Source organism: Phascolarctos cinereus, unplaced genomic scaffold, assembly GCF_003287225.1.
Source record: "Phascolarctos cinereus isolate Bilbo 61053 unplaced genomic scaffold, phaCin_HiC Scaffold_5;HRSCAF=322, whole genome shotgun sequence".
NCBI classification, from domain to species: Eukaryota; Metazoa; Chordata; class Mammalia; order Diprotodontia; family Phascolarctidae; genus Phascolarctos; species Phascolarctos cinereus.
The window spans coordinates 411,275,987-411,292,246 of NW_027555958.1; the positions used below are offsets into that span (position 1 = coordinate 411,275,987).

The following is a 16,260-nucleotide window of genomic DNA, read 5'->3' on the forward strand; positions in this document are numbered from 1 at the left end:
TCATCCTTCTCTCTAGGGACCAACAGTTAGGAAGACCTTGACTCTAGCACATAGTACATGGCTGAGGAAATTATCACTTCACCGAGGATGACAATTTCAGATGTTCTGGGCATGCCCCAGTCTCTAAATAAATCACATGAGCCATACCCAGGAGGTGTGAGATGCCTATATCTGGAAGCCAGCTGTAACCTCCCCCAACATATTTCAAGATATAAGGAAAGGGATAGTTTTAGATTCAGGCAAAGGTGGGATTGTGTCATAGAAGCAGAAAACATGAGCTTGGACAGACATTGGATTGTAGTGGAGGGTAGAAGGGCCTGGCCTGCCGTTGTTCATGGGGTCACCAAGAGTCGGAGTGGACTGAATGACTAATAATAATAATAATAATAATAATAATAATATTAATAATAATAATAATAATAATAATAATAACAACAACAAAAGGTGGGAAGGCAATCAGTCACCTGGGCACTGGGTAAGCCTGTTTCAGTGCCTGAACTTTCATCACTGGCAAATCGTTGCTTTGAGGTTAACATATTTAAAATTTTTTAAAAAAGCAAACCTTTTCTGAATTACCATATTAAAATGCGACCTTAGTTTGAATTAGTTTATTGACACTTTCCTACTATTAGGTGGCTGGAATTCCTTGAAAGAATGCGAGTTCCTAAATAAATATTATTTTGATTTACTTGTTGACTTGTATAACCAACGGAAGAAATTTGGCCAGTCATGTATTGGGTAAGGGGGGGAGGAGGGATTATGGATGGAATAATAACTAAGTCATCAGAACAAGAGGAAGGCTTCTAGCATGTTGGCTTGATCATATATGGAGGAATTTTTTGAAATATTCTGGTGCCACCTCCTCCATAGAGCCTTTGCTGACACCCTAAGTTGTTAGTACTGTCTCTTGTACTCTCTGCCCTCAATTTTCTTTTTATTGTGCATAACTGGATGGGGATTTCACTCCTCCCCAGACTGCACTCTAGGCCTGGGCTTCTTAAACTTTTTCCATTCAAGATCCCTTTAGCATTTCTTAAACTGTGGGTCTTGACTCCATAGGGTCTTTATCCAACACCCCAGAAACCTCTTCATCCTGGAAGTTCGCTCAAGTGCTGAAATGCATACCTTCCAAGTACCCTCTACCCCCAAATTCTCCCTCTAATTGGGTGGCTCCTCCTAGAATTTCTATTCAAGAAGGTTGCTTAGGCAAGCCATGTCTTCATTTTTTTCCAGGTTGTACCCCAGACTTTCTCTATCATTCTCCCCATTTCCCAGTGTGCGGTACCTACCCAATTTTCATTTTTCTTTTATGTATTGATTTCTTTCATTAGAATGTAATCTACCTGAGGGCAAGGGCAGTCTTTCTTTCTGTTTGCATTTGCATACTCTGTGCTTAGCCTATTTCTCGGTACACAGTAATTGCTTAATAAATGCTTGTTGACCATTTCATGTTAGTCGTGGCCCCAGCACTCAGCACAGTGCTAGGCATAGAATAGCAACTGAAGAAATATTTACTGAATTGAAGTGAATTGGATTGAAATGAACTGAATTAAAAGGTTGAGAATGTATAGAAAGACTGAATTGGTAAAAGGGCAAGCCTATGCTGATGAAACCACCAATCTACCAAAATGCACTAAAAGAAGTATCTATCAAGGACTTTGGGAGGAGTAATAAGGCATAGGTCAAAGTGTTTTAATGACTTCTTTTGGAAGAAACAGACTACATAAAACTTAATGAAATCATATTATTATTTCCTGGTAATGATACTTATTCAACAACATACTGAATGGAGGAAGACCAGTTTCAGGAACAAACAGTTTTGATTGTTAAGCTAAATTCGCTGAGCACAGCAAGAATGCTGCATTCAGCACTGACTGCCCCTCAGAAGGAGAAGGAAAAAAAAAACCTGGCCTTGGAATAATATATTTTCCACTTCATCAGTTTTTCTCTGGAGCTGAAGACAGTTTGACTAAAAATCTCTTCATAAGACAGATAAGTTTCAAATCTATTTTAAAAGTTTTTGTAAAAACGTATCACTAGGAGAAAAGACCCATCTGTATAAAAATGCTTATAGTGACATTATTTGTGATAACAAAAAGCTAGAAACAAACCATGTGCCCCAAAACTGGGCAATGGTTAAACATTACAGCATCGGAATGGAATGGAGGCAGTGCATTCCACTACTGCTGCAAGGAAGGAGGAAAATGAAGAACTCCTGAAGAGGCCTAGGACTTTGGGGGGCTGCTGGGAACCCCAAGAATGCGACGCTGGGCCCTGTCTGAAAGAATTCAACTCAAATCTTTTTCCAGCCAGAGAAAAAGTTTTATTGGTGATAAATCACATAGGCAGATGATGCCAGTAACGACTAGCAGGCATGAGAAAGGCTCAGCCTTTTGGGCTTGAGATTCTCAGCATCTGAATGGGGGCCAGGGTAGATATTATATACTAAAGTAACTTTGGGTAGCCAGAGGAGGGGTCTGGGAAAATGGTCTGGGAAAAGGGTCTGGGAGAGAATTCCATTGGAATGTCTAAGAGATTGAATAGACAATGGTAATAGATAATGAAGGAACTGAAAGGCATCTGAATGAGATCAAAAAGCTTTCAAAGGGAGATGAGTGGCTGGGGCCTGTAGACAAATGGGAGCCAGATTCCCTTTGGGGCAAGGGGTGAAGACCTCAGCTTGGGCCACACCCTATCACTCCCATGAATATGAGAAGACCTATAGGAAATGAGAGTGATGAGGATGGGATCTGGACCCCAGAAAGGAAAAACACACATGGTCAAAAATCTCTGGATTTTGTCTGAGGCTATAATCCCAACAACTGGCCTTTAGTTATCACCTATGCCCAATCTCCCAATTCTGTTACCCTTAACCTAGTTTAGTCCTCCATTGTCTTACCTCCCTATGGCCCTTGGCCACTTCCCATAGTTAATCCTATCTAGGTTCCATTCTCTCTCACCTCCACCCCTCACCCCCCCTACTTGCCACTCCCATCCAGATTTTCCTTAGACCCCTCCTCCATCACCCCAAACTACTTGGCCACTCCTAGATCCCTCCCACAGTCTTCTGTATAGAAGGTTCATCTTGTCTTCACTAAAATGCTCAGATACTTAAAATCTAGCCAATAGCTCACTAATGTTCAGACTCCTTAAGAGTCTGCCCAATATGGTGGATCTTTAATAAACCTTGTCTTTGGCTGAAAGAAGGCTTGCATCAAATTCATTTGGGCAGGACCTGTGATTTTGGGGTCCCAGCACCCCTAAACACCAAAACCTCAACAAGACCAAGTGAAGAAAGCAATGCCAAAAGAAGAATACACAGAATGGCTTCAAGTATATCAGTAGTTAAAGATACATGCAATAAAATATATATATTATGTATGTTTATATATATATATACATGTGTATATATGTACAATGCACACACACACATATATATTTGAATTGAAATGAATTGAAGTGAATTGAACAGTTGAGAAGGCAACACATCCCTTTGTGTGTATATACATATGTATATATCCAGAGTATTTAAGTAAAGTCAATGTGAAATAACTACAAAACTCTGCATAAATAGACTAGTCAATGTTGGTACCATACTGTCCATATTAAAGGACAGATCCTTCTTTTCTGTTAAGAGCCAAAAATCTAACAGGTTTTTTGCTGTTGTTGTTGTCGTGGGGGGCAATGTATTTTGTAAGAGTTTATTGTAGTATTTGTTGTGAAATGCAACTCATGTAGAAACAAAATATTTTAATAAGCTTTCTCCCTTCCACGCCTTCCCCACCCCCCAAGCAAATGTTAGAACTTATTTATTTTCCTTTTTAAAAAGAGCAAATCTGGGGGTTGAAGGGCATAGAACTCAGGTTTTATGTGGCTGCTCATATCCACTTATTCTCAGCAAGTGTTCATGCTGTTTGCTCCTCTTGTGAACCTTTCCCTTTATGAGGCTGAAGAAATTGTGTGTAAATGTTAATCTCTTTATGATATATGTGTAGTGTCAAGAAACCGAGCAGAACAATTAGCACATGTAGGGACTGGGCCTTTCTTTACATTTCTAGTACCCAAACTGATGGTTTCATTAAGTGAACTTTTATATGCCTAGGTATAGTTAGCAAGTGAAAAGGTTGGCTGACCTTGGTTTCTTCATCTGAAATGCTAAACGTGAGAAATTCAAGCTCACCTGAGGAAATCCAAAGAATTTCCATTTCTAATGGCAATTAATGACCTTAATCAAGGCTGCATCTCTTTACTCTAACGAATAAGCAATTAACTTGGTAACAGGAAGGTAAATAAAATCATAATTAATGAATTTGTCTGGGAGATGAATTTATTAGTGGCCTTTGATCTTCACTGATGATCTATGCAATATTAAGTTTTACTGCCATAACTCTATAAATGCAGGTACTGAAGTACAAAAATGGTCATCTGTAGCCATTCAAGGGGGCAGCTAGGTGGTGCGGTGGATAGAGCATCAGGCCTGGTGTCAGGAAGACCTGAGTTCAAATCCGGCCTCAGACACGCACTAGCTGTGTGATCCTGGGCAAGTCACTTAACCCTGTTTGCCTTAGTTTCCTCATCTATAAAATGAGCTGGAAAAGGAAATGGCAAACCAACCTAGTATCTTTGCCAAGAAAACTCCAAATAGGGTCATGGAGAGTTGGACAGGACTGTAAAAAAAAAAAAAGCTTGAACAACAACAAGAAGCCATTCAAGAAGTTCCTGCCCTTCTCGTACATATTAGAGTCACAAAGACAACTATCCTGGAGATAATTTATCCAGGTGGTGGATTTTCTTTAGTCCATAATTAGGCTCTTGCTTCTTTTGGCCTGTGTTTTTACTTAGATTAGGATTGGAATGAATGAATGAAAAAGAATGTTCATAGCTTTCTCTGTGCCAAATGCTATCCTAAACAGCATAAGTGCAAACAAAAAAGCAAAAACAGTCTTTGCTTTCAAGGAATTTACATTCTAATGGGGGAGACCATACACATAGGGAGTGGCACCCAGGGAGGATCATCTTGGTTCATAAAATTATAGTGATGGCAAATAGAGTGACAAGAGAATAGACCGTCCGTGGTGGTGGTGGTGGTGGGGGGGGGGGATCAGTCCACACTTAAGAAAGCTGGATAATTGAAATTTAGGTCCTGAAAAACAAACAGCTGCTGTCAAGAAGGGCAGAAGTCTCTTTCCCATGGATAGATTATAGGCAGTCAATGCATAAAAACTAGGAGCAAGAGGGCTTCTTGGTGGTTGTTAGAGTATTGGCCCTCTACGCAGCTCTTGGAGAGAGCCAGGCAGGACCTCTAAGGTGGCAAAGAGACAACTGTGAGAGTCTCGTACTTCTGGGTGGTTTTCTCTCCTTGGGTGTCAGTGTATTTTCCTTTTGTTTTGTACGTACCTGGGAACTCTTATGGGTTGAGGCATGACGTTGAGCTGCCAATGTCTTGAGTATGAAAACAGATTTTGTCAATGATAAGTCAACACTGGTTAACTATCTGAGATCTTCTGTATTGTTCTCAACGTATTCTTTTGTATGTACCTGAGTCGGAAGTCACAGGAGCCTAGAATAATGATTAGGGGGAAAGTGAGTCAGGGAAAAGGTAGGAAGGGGAGAAGACGATAGGAGGAGGAGAGAAACAGGGAAGTACGAATGAATTGCAACCTACTTCAGGATTTCTGAGATCCAAATTGTAGAGTACTTGGTAAGGGGAGAAGGGAAAGATTAACAATTTATTCAGGAGAGTCACAGTCATGGAAGATCAGTGTACTCATTTTCAGGAACAGGAAAAAAGAAAAGTCCTAATGCCCAAGAAGTGAGGTAGTATACTTCTCTGGGAAGTGTGAAGAAGCTGTCTGCTGCCACAGGGAGCCTGGCACCAAGATACTCATTAAGGAAATAAAGAGATAAAGTAAAAACAGAATCTCTGCCTTCAAAGAGCTTACATTCTAATGGAGGAGACAACATACAAAAAACTTTGTAGATACTTAATATATACCTAGAAGATGGAAGATACTCTCAGAGAGAAGGCATTAACCATGGATGGGGACTCAAAAGACCTCTTCTAGAAGACAGGATATGAGCCGAGTCTTGGAAGGAAGCCAGGGAAGTCAGGAGGTAGAGATAAGGGAAAGCATTGTAGGCACGGGGCATAGCCAGTGAAAGAGTATGGAGTTGGGAGGTGGAATGTTGTATTCAAGGAACCAGAAGGCCACTGTCCCTGGATTCTAGAGCAAGTATAAAGAAGATTGGAAAGGTTGGGAGGGGCCAGATTGCAAAGGGTTTTCAGTGCCAAACAGATCTTGGAGGCAATAGGATGCCGCTGGATTTTATTGAGGGGTGTGTGTGTGTGTGTGTGTGTGTGTGTGTGTGTCTGTGTGTGTAGGGGTAGGGTCCAGGGAGGCAACATGGTTAGAGCCCAAACACCATCATTATATGAGTTAGTGAGTACAGTGAAGAACAATGCATTTGTAAGGAAAGGGGGGGGGCTTTTGATGGAAGCAAGCTGGCAGAATAATGGTAGTCATTCTTGGTCCATATCACGACTGTGATTCACTGTAACATTCCTTGGCTAGAAATGATTTCTACAGCAGTCAGATGGAGCAGCGGATAGAGTGCTGGGCCTACAGTCAAGAAGACCTGAGTCGAAATCCAGCCTCGGACGCTTACTAAGACCGTAGGCAAGTCACTTACCCCATCCATCTGATGTTTCCTCAACAGTAAAGTGGGGATAATAACAGCAGCTGCCTCCTGGAGTTGTGGCGATGACCAAATAAGATATATGTAAAGAACTTAGCTCAGTGTCTGATAGTAGATGCTTAATAAATACTTATTTCCTTCCCTCCCTTTTCCTTATCCTTTGTGTAATAGCTGTGTTCCACTGGATATGGTTATGGAAGCACCACACCTCTTAATGGGTCCTCAGAGGCAAGTACCATGGAAATAAAAATAACAACAACCACCAGCATGATCCATCATCAACACTATTTATCCAGTGCTTTAAGATTTTTCAAAATTTCATATAATAGAATCTCATTTTGTTTTCATAACAACCCTGTGAAGTGGGTGCCATTATTAGTTCTATTTCACAGATAAGGAAACTGTATCTGAGAAGTAAGTAACTCAACCAGAGACAGGATCTGAACTCAGGTCTTCCTATCTTCAAGTCCAACACTATCCATTATGATATCCAGCTGTCTCAGGAGAACCAAGAAGGGGTCAATCAACCAGTAAATAGATGTATTTCAACCAGCAGGGTCAGCTACATTGTGACTGGTCTTCTTGGATTCCTATTGAGGCCTTCCCCTCCTCCTTCGTGTCATAGCCAGTTTAACATTCCTGGCCTTCAATGATAATCAGGATTTAAGGAAACTGACTTCCACTAACAAATTGTGTGATCCTGAACAAGTCACAATGCTTTCAAGCCACCATTTCTACATCTCTAAAAATGAAGTAAGATCATCTCTAAGGTTCCTTTGCTGTTATTCAGTCATTCAGTCATTTCCAATTCTTTGTTATAGCTCAACAAAGTTGTGAGATGCAATCTCAATACTGAGATTGAGATTAAAAGACTTGGGTTTGAATCTTGGCATCATTTAACCCATCTGGGCCTCAGTTTCTTCATCAGAAAAATAAGGAAGTTGGATTAGGTGGGCTTGAAAGTGCCTTGATAGTTCTAATATCTGATGAATCTATGAACATAATTCAAACAGTTTGGGAAGAGATAGATGTGTGAGAGAGAGGCAAGAAAGTCTTTGAAAGGTAGCTTTTATGGTCTAAGATAACACTTAACACATTCTGCCTTGTACTCTATTGTTAATTTGCTTAACTTAACCCTTGAGTCTGTTACCTCTTTGAGGGCCAGGAATGTGTCCTATTCATCTTTAAAGCCCTCAAAGTGCTAAAGACAGTTCTTTACAGACAACAGACTTATTATCTATTAATTGAATGAATGAATGAATGAATAAATGAATGAATGAATGAAGGGTGGCAGAAAGGAGTTATAAATTGTAATTCATGTATGCTGATGCAGTGAGATTTAATAAAATGATTAGGCAGTGACATTAAATAAGTTCTCAAGCCATTTTTGAGTGATTAATAGGGCAGCTTTATTGAGGGGGTGTTTGGAGGGTGGTAGTGGTAGAAAACCCAGGGCAGTGCAGTTAACTCCTGCCATCAAAAACATTTTCGAGGGAAAGCCTTGTTTTCATTAAGGAAGAAGCACGAAATAGAGAAGGTAGGCGGATTGGGGGCTGGGAGAGAAGAATGCAGTAGGAATTGAGTGTGACCCTGAATATGTGACCTGCAGTGGGGGTGGGGGGACATTTATAACCTCTTTTGTTTCACTGATTTTCATTACCTTTTGAGTCCTCTCTGGCTGATATTGTCAGCCTTGGTTCAGAGGGATTATAATGTTCATTTTCACACCATTCATTTTCCCTGGGCTTTGTAACATCTAACTTCTTCAGTAGATTATTACTGTCAGGTTGAGGCAGGGGGACATCTGACACTTCTGAAGGCGACAAATGAACTAGACCCCAAATCACCAACAAACAGCCAGGTCACACTATTTTTAGTGATCTCTTCGATAATTCCCCCACTGTCAAAAAAAGGATGACTCTTAGAATAGATTCATGGGTTTCTATAGCATAACAATGACTACCCACCACCACCACTAACACTACTATTGCTACCATCAGTATTACTACTACTGCTGCTGCGGCTACTACCACTGCTACTACTACTACCATCACCACTACTATTGCTACTATTACTACTACTTCTACTACTATCACCATTACTGCTACTACTACTATTACTACTGCTATTATTGCTACAGCTACTACTATTACAACTAATGCTGACATAAATTTGCAAAGCCCTTAATATACATTATCTCATCCGATTTTCCCAATAACTTGCGTGATAAATGCTACAGGTATGGTTATCCCCATTTTAAAGATGAGAAAACCTAAATTCAAAGAGTTAAAGCAAAAGAATACAAGCACTTAATATGTTTTTTTAACATGATGAGAAACACAAAATGAATATGACACAGTCTCTCTGCCATCAATAGGCTTATGATCTTTCTGAGATGTCAAGGTCAATACACAAGAAAGAATTCAATCATGTTATAGGTAGACATGGCACATAAATATATATACATATACATATATATGTAATGTATGTGTATATATATATACATATGTATGTGTGTATATATACATATATATGTATGTATGTATGTATGTGTATATATATAGTACAAAATTGTATGGTGTTGACTTTAAGTGGCTAAACCTTCTTTCGTAGCCTCTTCTTATAATTGGCTATGGGACATGTTGAACCGAGATGACTGGATCTGGGGTCAGAGGACTAGAGTTCAAATCTCAACTCTCCTTTTGCCTATTTGTATGATCTTGTGTAAGTCAATTTACTACTTGAGGCTAGAGATACCTCATCCAAAGCATTCAGAATAGATGATCTCTCTGAGGCCCCTTCCAAATGAAAAGCACATTCTACCATTCTATAGAGTTTTCCTTTACATCTACCCTTAAATTCTCTTGCTGCAAATTTCAGTTCATTTTTTTCTAGCTCCACCATCAGTGGAGAAGGAAAGAACAGCTGGCTTCGGGAACAAGAGACTTATTTATTAGTATGTGTTCCGCATCGAAGCCTTTCTGGATTTAGGCTCAACAATTCTCTTGGCTTGAGAGAAAGTGACTAGGAAAAAAACCAACAACAACATCCAGTTCTCAGTGCCATCCCCTCTCCCACATTCTAGTAGCTAGATTCTCCATGTAACAGAAAAAGAATGTGAGGCTGCAGAAGCACAACCCCCCTCCCCCACATCATCAAGACTGCATTGTCATTCTTAGGTATTCTTTTCTTTAATTGCCTGTTTAGTTGTCCCCATCTACAAACTCAGCATCATCTCAACCCCTTTCATTGCCCTCAGTATCTGATATATTTCCAAGACCTGCTCATCCATCTCCACAAAATCAATCACATCCATCTCCTCACTACTTACATGATTCTTTTAAATGCCTTTATCTCTCTACCCTGCAGTGTTGTAATAACAAACTCATTAGCATATTTCCAGCATTTCCTCTTTCCTCAAACTTCTTCCACATAGGTTATCAGAGCCTCCTAAAACCCAGGATGATCATGTCACACACCCCTGTTCAAGGATCTTCATTGGCTCCCTATTGCCTCAAAAATAAAGTACAAATGCCCATATTTGGAATTTAAGAATCTTTACAATCTTAATTGTATCCTATATTTCTAGACTGACTTCACATTAATCCCCTTCATGCACTCCATGGATCCAGACAAACTGGTCTACTTCATGTTTCTTGTATATGACATTCCACCTTCCTCCTCCATGACTTTGCATGGAAGTTATCCCTCCTTATCTCCATATCTTAGATTCCTTAGCTCCACTGAAGGTTCAGCTCAAATGCTATCCCCTACAAGGGGCCTTTCCTAAGTTTCTGAGTTGTTATTATGCCCCTTCCCTTGCAATTTGGTTTCACCCAAGGAAAAGTCTACATGACTACAAAATGAAATTACAAAGAACAACAAAAAGTCTAAATACTGTTTAATTTCAACAAACAAGAATGGTCACAGGAAAAAGACAAGAATATGCATCTGTGTCCTTCTGCAGAGCTAGGGAACAAGGGATGTGAAACATTTCACTATCTCACTGGCCAACTGCCTCAGTTGGTTTATGAATTGGCTTATTTTGCCAAATTGTTTTTTCTTCTCTTTTAAATTGTTTGTTACAAGGGATGACTGGCTAGGTGGCAGGAGGGGAGAGGGAAGACAGAACTATTGTCATATTTGCCCGAAGGTGACATAGGGGAAAAAATTACATGAATATTAATTTTTTTTAAAAAGAAAATTGATATAATAAAAACCAAACCAAAATCTTTAATGAAAGCATACATGGCTAGAAACTTGCTTTCAATCTGTTTTCCCCACAACTATGAGATTAACTTTCCTGAAATACCATTGTTATCATATCAAATCCCTTGCTCAAGAAACCATGGTTTATCAGAATAAATCTTAACTCCTCTGCTTTAAATCCCAAATCTCTATATATACTTAATTCTTCCACCTCATCTATAGCCCATACGAAGAATGACAGAACTTTAGAGCCAAAAGGGAGAAATCACAGAGATCATCTGTTTCAGTCTCTAGCATATTTCAGATGAAGAAATGAGGCTCAGGCTTGCCTAAGGTAACATAGGTAGGTAATGACAAAACAAAGATGAGAACCCAAGTTGCTTAACTTCTATGCAAGTGCCTCTTTCTGTTATATTAAACACTTCCTTAAAATGACCCCTCTGCTACAACCAGATTGTCTCCTTAATATCCCCTGTAAATAATTTGGCTCACCGCTGCCCCTTCACCTTCTTTCAGGCTCCTTGCCCTGCTTCCTAACTTTCTGTCATTCCTTATTGATCACTTTCTTTATAACACAACTTTTGGGTTCCCTTACGCTCAAGAAGCCTTTCCTGGCTAGCCTCACCCTTTATTGATCATTAGTCACTGTGCATTCCATCAGCACTAAAGTACACATATGGTCCTAGATTACCTTTCATTTGCTTATGTCCTCTAATTTTTTTTTTAAGGCATGGATATCTCATTTCCTTGTGAATTGTAAACAAAAAGAAGACAGATATTATATCTACCATATCACCATTTATGTAATAGATGCTTAATAAATACTAAATGTCATAAAACTAATAGATTAAGATATGTGTGTGGCAGTGTTGAGGGGGTGGTGGTGGATTCAATACAGTTCAATTCAACAAATGTTTATTAAGAATGTATTACAGTAACAGGATTCAGCTATGTACAGCACCCTTTAGTGATACAAAGACAAAAACAAAGTGATCTCTATCTTCAAAGATGCTCACATGTTACTTGGGAGGAAACAACATGTACACTAATAAGTAAATTCTCTCTTCTTTTCTCCCCATCTCTCTCTCTCTGTTCCTCTCCCCCTTTCTGCTTATTTGTCTCCCTCTCCCTTCTATCCCCTTTCTCCCTTTTTCAAGGAGACAACTCTATGATCATCAGTGGGGGCTCATAAGCATTATGAATGTAAACTTACAAAGTACCTTGAACATTGAGTAATTGTTCACCAGAGCAATTTGAGAATTAAGTCAGGTAGCCCCTGGAGCGCGACAGACATAATATAAAACAGAATAGCTGTACAGCCCCTTCTGTCACATCTACAATGGTCCCACTCATACTGACAGAACATTGAAATATAATAATAGACTGCTGGAATTAGAATAAGAAAGAGCTGGGTTCAAGTACTCTCTAACCCTATTCGCAGTACTAATTTGGGAAAGTTACTTAATCTGTCTTAAACAGAGTTTCAGTTTCCTTACTTTTGGAATTGGGATTAAAAATATCTATAACACCTTCCAAGCTAATGTAAGGCTGAAATAAAACATAGAGAAAGGATTGACTCTCGATCAGTTGAGTTTCTGAGGAAACTAAGACTGAGGACTGGGAAAAACAATAAACTTCACACTGTAGATAGCTTGCTTTAAAGGTTTTTTTCCTACTAACTTATTGATATAGTAAACAAGAAAGTCTGAGAATTTTAAAATGAGGGACTGGAAATTGATGAGTCCATCAGGAAGGGAAGCCATGGAAGAACTCAGCTCTTGAGAATTCTCTGAGCTCTCAAAAACTTCTTGCAACAAGGTAGAGAAGACTTCTCTCCTCCTCACCCCATCTCCATTGGCAATGGCATCTTGTGTCAAAAAACATATGGCCATAAAAGGTATGTGCTTGCTTGCAGCCTGAAATAATGATCCAAGAACATGACTTTCTAAATCTCAAACTTCTTTGGAGAGGTTTGGAAGACAGAGAGAGCTCAGTGCCTGAATTGACCTGGTCCTGATATACCAAGGGAGCAGGACCAGGAAAGTTACCCAATTATCCTGTTTAAAGATTGTGGTTATCTTTGATTGATCCTGGGAGTGTCCTAGACAAGGACTTCAGCCAAGCCAGAAGCTGGAAATGGAAGAGACCACAGATCAAGCAAAGACATCTACAAAGAAAAGCTCAGACAGACATCATGAGAAAACACTGGTATTCTATAAGCTACAGCCCCACATGGGAATTCCTTATGTGCAAGATAATAATAGCTAGCATTTACACAGCACCTACTATGTGCTAAGCACCTAACAAATATTATCCCATTTGATCCTCACAATGCCCTTGGGAGGTAGATGTTATTATTGTTCCAATTTTATGGTGGAAAAAAATTGAGGAAAACAGGTTAAGTGATTTGTTCATAGTCAAAGCTATTAAGTGTCTGAGGCTAAATCTGAATTCTGGTCTTCCTAACTCCAGGCCCAGTTCTCTATCCACTGTGCTACCTAGCTGCCTGATCTCTATGCTTGCTCATTCTACATTTGGATGACATGTATATTTGCAGAAGAATATGGTCTAAGTTTATGGGTGAATGTTCTAATGTAAATCCTCTTACTATACTATTCCACTAAATGCCTTTACTCTCAGCAAATTACATCCTCTGACTACAGAAAGAGAAACAAGTATCAGTGGGGGCTCATGAGCACTAAGAGTGCAAACTCATACAGTACCCTAAACATGGAGTCTCCAAGATGGAAACCTGAGAGTTGGGGCAGTTAACCCCTGGAGCGCTACAGAGATAATCCACATTAAAGCATATTACAAACTTAAATGTGCTATAGAAATATTTTTAAGGAAATCAATAATATTAAATATAATATGAATGGCATAAGAAAACAGTGGGAATATTCATTCATTTGAAATATTTTTACAGAACTATGAATGCTCAGGGAAATTATAAATACTACGAATGATCTGAAAGGAGAATAAGGCACAATTCCTTCCTTCAAAAAACTTGTAGAATGCAGGAGTAACATAAGTATGTACACAAATAACCATAACATAAAGAAAAAAAAATGACAGCTCTACAAGAGAGGCAGCATGGCACAGTATAAAAAGTCTTGGATTGAGAGGAAAAAGATTCAAATCCAAAGTCAGCAACTAAATACTTACATGACTCACCAAACATATTTGGGCCTCTCTCTCTATTTGTAAAATGGAAGCACTAGATTAAAAATCCTAAGCGTCCCTCCCAGGTCTAAACCTATGATCTATGATCTTTATAACTAAAGCGTGCTTTAGAGTATCGGAGAAGGCAGCCATCTCTTCTTGTTGGTGCTGGGAATAAGGAACAGGAAAGCCTTCAGGGAGTAATTATTTGAGGTGGGTCTTGAAGGATGTGTGGGAAGTAACAATCAGAGCCCCCCCAAAAAGGAAAGGCATTCCAAGTGAATGGCCAGATGTAAACAGACGAATGAGGAGGAAGAGTAAGGTAGGTGTTGGACAAGCAGTGTTTGACAAGCAGTGAACAATCTGTTTTAGAGGAAACATAGAATTTGTGAGGAGCCCATTATAAGATGACACTAGAAAGGTAGGCTGAAGTGAGATCATGCAGAGCCTTAAATGCCAGACTTAAGAGTTTGGACTTTTTATATAGCTGAAGGTTTTTCTGTTTTTGTTTTTATTTTGTTTTGTTTTAATTTCCCATTTGTTTTGCATTTACTTAAATACTCAGATAGTTAAGTTTTTGCTTCATTCTGCCCCAGAACCAGGCTACTGTTCTACTTCCTATGCACTTCCAAACCTGCCTCATACCTCCTCTCCCTTTCTTGGCTCTTTACCTTGTCCCAGAGAAAGGGAGAAAGGAATAAGCATTTGTATAGCACTTACTGTGTTCCAAGTACTGTGTCAAGCATTTTATATATTATCTCATTTGGTCAGTCCAACAACTCCGTGAGACAGGTGCTATTATTATCCCCATTTTACAGTGGAGGAAACAGAGGCAAACAGATGTTAAGTGTCACACAGCTAGCAAGTATCTGAGGCCAGATCTGAACTTGGGTCTTTCTGACTCCATGTCTACTTTGCCACCTAGCTACCTCATTAGAATGTAAGCTCCTTGAGGGTAGATACTATCTTGTTTGCTTGTATTTGTATCTTCAGACTCAGCACAGTGTATATAATTTATTAAGCCCTTATTAATGCTTTAAAAAAAATCATTCATTATATATTCACACGTTGCCTTCCCTCAAGAGAATGTATGATCCCTGAGGGCAAGGACTATCTCATTATTGTCTCTGTAAATCTAAGTCTGATCACACAGTAGGCCCTTAATAAATGCTAATGATTGATTATTGGACAGGAAAATTATACGACCAGATCTAAGCTTTTAGGAGTGATTAATGTTATGAAAGTGAATGGACTAGCAGGAGACAGCTTGCAAGTCAGGAGCCTGGCAAGAATGTTAACACAATAGTTTTGGTGAGAAGTAATGAGAAGCTGAACAGGACTCACGGTGATGAGCTGGAATGACTAACTTGTTTTAAGTATCAGGGATCTATTTCCATGGGGTGCTCTAAGTGTTCCTTTCAAGTCTTTTTGTTGTTGTTTTTTGCTTGGGCCATGGGGGTTAAGTGACTTGTCCAGGATCACACAGCTAATAAGTGTTATGTGTCTGAGGCCTGATTTGAACTCAGGTCCTCCTCAATCCAGGGCTGGTGCTCTATCCACTGCGCCACCTAGCTGCCCCCCTTTCAAGTCTTTTGGAGAGGAAAAGGAAGTCACAAAAAAAAAAATCCCTAAACCTTGGGAAGTTCCCCCATCATGAATTGCAGGCTGGGACCTACCAAAACTGCTCCATTCAGCCCTGCTGTCTTCACTTTTATTCTGGGCTGTCTGCCAGACCTGCCTTTCGACTTGAACCTTGACTTGTATGCTCTGCCTGGCTTGGGCCTTGGCTGGCACCAGAATTCATCAACTCCTGAGCTATGCCCCAGAGCAAGGAGCTGCTGAGATGTTATAGATGAGACTGTGACTGGCAAACACATTGTTTCTGGAACTGTGTTTGTAAATACATGAGTTGCCCGACAGCTTGTGGGATTAAATATAGAAGCAACAGTAGAAATTCTCTCTAAAATAAAGTATATGTTGCTCAATGAATGTTAATGAGTGTACTAAGGAAGAATGATCACCCTTTATTACAACATAGTTTAAGGCAAGGAACCTTTTCTTAATCAGAAACCACTTTTGCTGCTTTCTTCCAATCTCACGATCACCCCCAGAGGAGGGGTCCATTGGGAAGGATACTAATAGCGTAGGTCAAGAATGATGAGGAGAGCATGACATAGCAGTGACAGTCAGTTT

At 39.6% G+C, this 16,260-nt stretch overlaps 1 protein-coding gene across 1 annotated transcript in view; it reads right to left on the bottom strand.

The window, feature by feature from the left end:
- The window catches only part of BRINP2 (BMP/retinoic acid inducible neural specific 2), a 144,378-nt gene that overhangs the window by 71,451 nt on the left and 56,667 nt on the right, over positions 1-16,260 (bottom strand).